The following is a 6,412-nucleotide window of genomic DNA, read 5'->3' as shown; positions in this document are numbered from 1 at the left end:
ACATGCCATGTGGGGCAAATTTTATTACAAAATATTTTTTGTGGCCTCTCCATGGCAATGGCTTTCCTGCCTTTGAAAGCCTCAAAGCACAGCCCTCTTTCCTCCTTAGCTTCAGAATAACATATAAGCCTCAATACCCCAATACTTTTTGAGTGTCTATTCTTATCACTTCAGATAGTAATTTGTATAATGGGCTCTGCATTACCTTCTGTTAATATGGCTCTCTTAATTTGATTATAGCCCAACTAGACAAATATTTTAATATAAGAGAGAAAAATTTCATTCCTTCTACAGCTTGCTGTATGCTTTTTTTCTCTAAAATGAATAGTAAAAAACTACCTTACAAGTGTGATAGAAAGAAATGCAGATATGACTGGAGTCTACCACTGTCAGCAAACAGGTTGCAGGTGATATATTGCTGAAGCTTTGAACTAAGTATTTAACCTGCTAAGCACTAGTTGGATAGATCTCTTTCCTGCTCTTAAGGTAACATCACAACAAATCCCCCAATGGATTGTAGAAACTGGGGGTGTCTGCAAGAAGACAGAGCTCTGGGCCTTAATAACCAAAGATCCTAGAGAAAATGATGCCAGGAAAGAAAGAAATCAGATTTTAGAAAATCTTGGAAATTTACCATAATAAGTGAGTGTTTCAGAGCCCACAACCCCTAAACCTCTCATCACGATTTTTTTTTTCTTTTGTCCCCTTAAAAACAACTTACCTATAAACCACTACATGGCTGGAGTATTTGAGCACCAGCTGCCCATTGTTTTTTTCATTGGTTCCTCTAAATATTTGCTTCTTTTTTCCTTTTTGCTTCAGCCTGATGTCAGTATTTGGGTGTCTAGAAACTGAGCAAACAGACCCGCGTTCAGGAGGGTGGACAACAGTATGTATAAATTACTAGGCCTGTACTTCCCTTCCCTTTAGGATGGGGAACACTGCCTCAGGCCTTGTTTGGTGAAAACAGAGAGGAAAACATGGGGTAAGTTAACCTTTTAAGGTGTGAGAGATCTTAGGGAGAGAAAAGAGTGAAAGTAAACTATTTTCAAATTCCCTGAGCATCTAATTTAGGCAGAGTAAATACTTTACTATAATCAATGTCAGCATCATACTACCAGGTTCCTTTGTATTTAATAAGAGATGAAGGGTTTTATTTTTCCTTATCAACAACCAATTCTCCAATGACATGTTTGACAACTAAAGTCAGTTCTGACACTAACTACCCAAAGTGTGAAGACCCCACTAGTTCAAGGCTGAATAACACAAAAATTAAAATTTTCGGGTAACCTTAACCCCCCTCAGGTTTTATGATTATCTAGAAAAACTTCCAAAACTCAGGAAAAACCTTTACTTTCTATTTCTGGTTCGTTCTAAGAATATAACCCAGACTCAGCTAAATGGAAGAAATTCACAGGAGAAGGCATTAGGGATGATGCATTAAGCTTCCTCATTTTTCAAGAAATGTCCAATTTCTCAGCACCTCTATGTGCTTAGCAACACAGAATGTTTCTGAATGGAATGTTTATGATTTTCTTTATTGTGTTTTCCTATGTTGACATGATTAATTACATAATGGGTCATTGATAATTACTTGTAGCTCCTCTGCCATTTCAGAAGTTTGGAGAGTTGGGCTGTGTGGATGTAAAAGGGCCACATGCTGACCAGCACTGAGGGGGGCTGCAGAGGAGCCTTCTAAACTCAGAAACCTAACAGTAACCATATGGAAAGATCTGAAAATTAAACTTTCTCATGAAAATTGAGTCGTGGCAAGGAATGTGTTTTAGGCTCATATCTTCCCAGACAAGGGTCAGTCTGTACATCAACTGAGACTTTCTACTGTCTTTTTGCATCTACAATATCATACATTTGAATGTCAGGTTAAAATTTTTTTCTCATCCCTCACTGCACCAGAGCAAGACCACAAAACCGATGATATCATTATTGATATCATGTTTAATTGTTATAACTGCTGAGTACCCCAACAATATATATAAGAATGTACATAACTATTGTTGTAATTATCATTCAGTTCCAAAGCTTACCCCAGTTTGCTTTTCTCTGCCTCCCTAATCTGTAACCAATACATTGCAGGTAAACCCTCATGCTTCCTCCTTTGATTGTAATGTACAAAATGAAGTGCAAAACTGCCACTCTCTCTGGAGCTATTTTTCTCAAATCCATTGAGATTCTGCTTCTTTGCCACTGTCATCAGTTTGGCTACAATAAACCCATAAAAATTTCTTGGCAGATTTAAACACTTCTTTTTTAAAGACTTTACTTATTTGATTTTTATACAGGAGGGTAAGGGAGGGAAAAAGAAAGGCTGAGAAACATTAACGTGTGGTTCCCTCTAGCATGCCCCCCCTACTGAGGATGTGACAACAACCCAAGCATGTGACTGGGAATCGAACCAGCAACCATTTGGTTTGCAAGCCAATGATCAACCCACATTTTATTATAACAAAATATTTTTTAAAGGAACTTAAACTTTCCCTATAGAAGTTTCTGTAATTCTCTCCTATTTTTTCCAGTAAAGAAATAAAATATAAAAGAATGCATATTTGTACAGGAACTCAAAGCTATTAATAAAATACCTTATTCCCCAAACATCTTGTTTCCAAATCCGAATACTTATTTGTCAGCCACTTCTGAGGACTGTGAACATTTTTCAGTAATAGATTTATGTAGCGCCTTGTTCAGCATTTCAGTAAAAAAAAAAAAAAGTCGACATCTTTTTGCCCTCACTAGGAAGGATTGCCAATTTACTTAGACTGAAATGCACCAGGGACATACCAGTGAGTCCCAACTATTTCTTCCACAGATTAATAGCTGGTTTAAATAATGTTAAATTTCCTAGAGGTCACACTCTAATTCGATATGTAGATGATATACATTTATCCTCTAGAAAATATTAGAATTTCAAAGGACACAGCAAACCTATTTTAACAAACTAGCTACAAAAGGACATCAGTTCTCAAAACATAAGCTTTAATTTTGTTAACTCAAGTAAATATTTTGGTCATTTCATATCTAAAGATGAGTACTCATTAATCTTTAAAAATCAGAGGACAATTATTTTTTCCTTGTTTCATGAAAGGAAGCAACACAGAGAATCCTTGATTTCACTGGATATCATCACAATGGGATTCCAAAATTCTATTAATGTTCCAGGCTTTTATATGTCCTACTAGAGTCAAGTTGGCCGGATTCATCTGTGGAACCCAAAAGGAAAACAAGCTGTAGAATCTCTAAAGAAATATTTAAAGCTCCTGCTCTGACCACACCTTAGGTACACACTTTCAAAATTTTATACAAAAAAATTTGGAAGTTTTTAACTCAAACAAAATAGAAATCATCAGAGACCAACAGGATATGAGAGTCAGCAGTTAGACTCAGTAGCCAAAGGCCTCCCTCCCTGCATGACAGTCATCTCTGTGATCGATATATATTATGTTAAACAGACAGAAAGATAGTTACAGGCTCTCTTTGTTTATGTTCCTAAATTTGTTGAATCTCTACTGAATTTCTCACACAATCAATAATTCTGTCAGTTTCTTCCTCTCTGTACTAATATTTTTAACTTGACATAACAGCCTTGACGCAGTAACCCCGCCATGTACGTGAGGTAAAAAATTGAGGTTTTAAAATGTGATTTCACAAAGTAGACAATATTACTGGGAATCTCCTATGGTAGGTAGCTGGGAAAGTGGGAGGCAGATGTTCTATCTGTCCAAATATAACCCAGGAATATCATGCAGTGGTCCCAAATACATTTCCCACTTTCTTCAGAACCACTTGAACTATTCTAATTGAAGTTTATTTGAAGGCTGTCAGATTGAGAACACAATTTTGTCTTAATTATAATAATTTGTATGCTTTTCTCACTGGATTGGGGCATTTTCTTACAGGAAAGCAACAGGCTTCACAAAGGTAAGTTATTGATGGGAAAATTAACACCAATTGGGGAATTGCCCCTGAGTTACAGTGACTGAGGGACTCATCTCACTGGGCAAACAATTCAATGTGTTTCTAATATTTGTCTTATTTACAATATTTTCATTGTGCCTTCCATACTAGTTTTCTGCATTGGTGAAACAGACAAAAGACACAATGAAAACTCAACTAAATACATTTTCAGAAGTTTTCATCCCACTTGACAAAATAGTCCTTAACCTGAGAACTCCATTTTTCGGTAAGCATAGCTTTTCCCCTTATTAAACAGTCCCTGGTCACCCTGTGCATCTAAACAAAGGGATATAGACACCAACCTTACTAAAAGGACATTTTCTGCCTTATTATCATGAACTTATTAAACAGCTTATAAGGACTTACAAATTCAGGATATTCATTTCAAAAAAGCACCCCTAAGCAATGACAAAGACCAATCCCATGATTGATTTTGTCTATTGGAAGACACATCAAATAAAGACTCTCTCCAACACAGTAAGAAAAGACTTTCTCAGGTGCCCCACTGTGAATGTACATCAATGTGTCTGACACCCGCCTCCACTTTCAGAACCCAGTGCTCTTCAATGATGAGAACATGGTGACATCAGAGAGAGATGGTCTCTCCAGATATTGACAATACCTCCACCTACAAGTGGATGTTGAATTTTATTAGTTCAATTGTCTTTAGCTGTTTGCTAACTGGGTAAACAATTTACAGCCAAACAGGGAAGTTCCCCAGGGTGAAAAGCCTCAAGTGCTTAGCAATGAGCACACCTGTGCTGGACCTGGTCTGCAGGGTGGCCTTCCCTCCACTGGCACATTGCTGCTCATGTGATTTGGAACTTCTGCCCTGGCACCAAGCAGTTAGTGGAGACCACGATCTTGCCAGGGCACACCTAAAAAATGACAAATATTTTATTGAGATCTTCCCTCAAATCACACCGAAAACCTTTATCTTTTGAAACCAATAAAACTCCCCAAGACAAAGAAAGCAGCATGAAATTTTTGAGGCTCACCTACTCACATCTTGTTTCAAATACATTCTTCTTCTCTTACACTCTAAGGGGACCCCACAAAACTTGCAATATAGCTTACAGGTTTGCAAGTAGGGAAACAAATGAGCACTGGCATTTTATCCTAGGCAAACCTGAACTTGTCCCCAAGGTGCCTTTTCTGTGACTGTGCACTAAGCTGAGAGCAGCCCCTCCTAGCCTCACATCTTCCCATAGTGTTATAAGAGAGCCACAGCAGCCCCGCCGAGTCTCTCTTCTGCTACTCTTTCTATCTACACTCATCCTTATTTCAATACCCCTAGACTAAACTTACATTCAAAATCCCTGGGCTTGTTGTGAAAAGTTTTCCTGCACAAACTCAAGATCCCACACCCCGCACATTCACTTTATGTAAACTCATGCTGGGTTTGGCCCCATTCCTGGTGGCACTTGGAAATTTAGACAAAACACTATTGGAAAACAAAGGAAAAGGGTATGGTGTGTACTTAGGATAAAAGTAAGTCATTTGTCTTAAGAAGTTGATAATTTTCAAATGAATAAAACAACAGTAAAACTAAGAAGATCACAGAAAGTTGTAGAAGTTTACTAGAATAAAAATACTGAGAAAGGAATTTTATGAAAATGCAAGAACCTGATTGTGTGAATGTCCTTACACCCTATCTCAAAAAGACTACTAACTATATTAGTACAAATGGAAGCTGAAATGCTGTAAAACATGGCCCTCCATATCTGATCCTGAAGCAGAGTTATGTACTTATGAAACTTACTGTCCTCGCTGTGGAGCTCTTAGATGGTAATTGTCTTCACATTGTGTTCTACAGCCTGGTGCCCAAATTAACCTTAAGTTTACAGCTTCCAAGTGTACACCCAGTAAAATCAGATGAATAATAGTTAATAAGGTGGGCCATAGTAAAATCAAAACGCATCTCATGGTGAGAACGTTTAAACTGAAAAGGAGTGTAGTGTACCCTCAAACTATAAGTAAATGTTACTCAAGATGCAAAACACACAGAAATGAGACAGCACAACTTAGATCATGAAAGCTTATAGGTTAGCAGTGATCCAGAGTGTTTTTCTAAGAAAGGCCAGTGGGATTGACTGCCTCCCATTTACCTGCTTTTCTTCTCTGAGAACATTTGGCTTTGACTTCCATCCAAGGTGAAGGTCTTACTGGATCTGCAAGGGTTTATGGTTAAGCAAGACGAACGCTGCCAGTAAGACTTCCTAAGAGTCCCTTCCAGCACTTAAGAAACATGTTATGTAACCAAAAGTTCAGTCACCAATGCATCCTTTTGATTCATTTATGACTAAAATGTGGAAGTGTGGACAAAGAGAAGCCACATAATAAAGCTGACAAGCTCAGGGGAGGCCTGTGTGGTGGGCCTCACAAACTCAGAGACCTGAAGTAACCAGAGAAGAGGGTCTGAAATGAAAACTTTTTCACTGAA

Source organism: Phyllostomus discolor, chromosome 12, assembly GCF_004126475.2.
Source record: "Phyllostomus discolor isolate MPI-MPIP mPhyDis1 chromosome 12, mPhyDis1.pri.v3, whole genome shotgun sequence".
Classification (NCBI taxonomy): Eukaryota; Metazoa; Chordata; class Mammalia; order Chiroptera; family Phyllostomidae; genus Phyllostomus; species Phyllostomus discolor.
Note: the sequence above shows the minus strand (reverse complement) of the source record.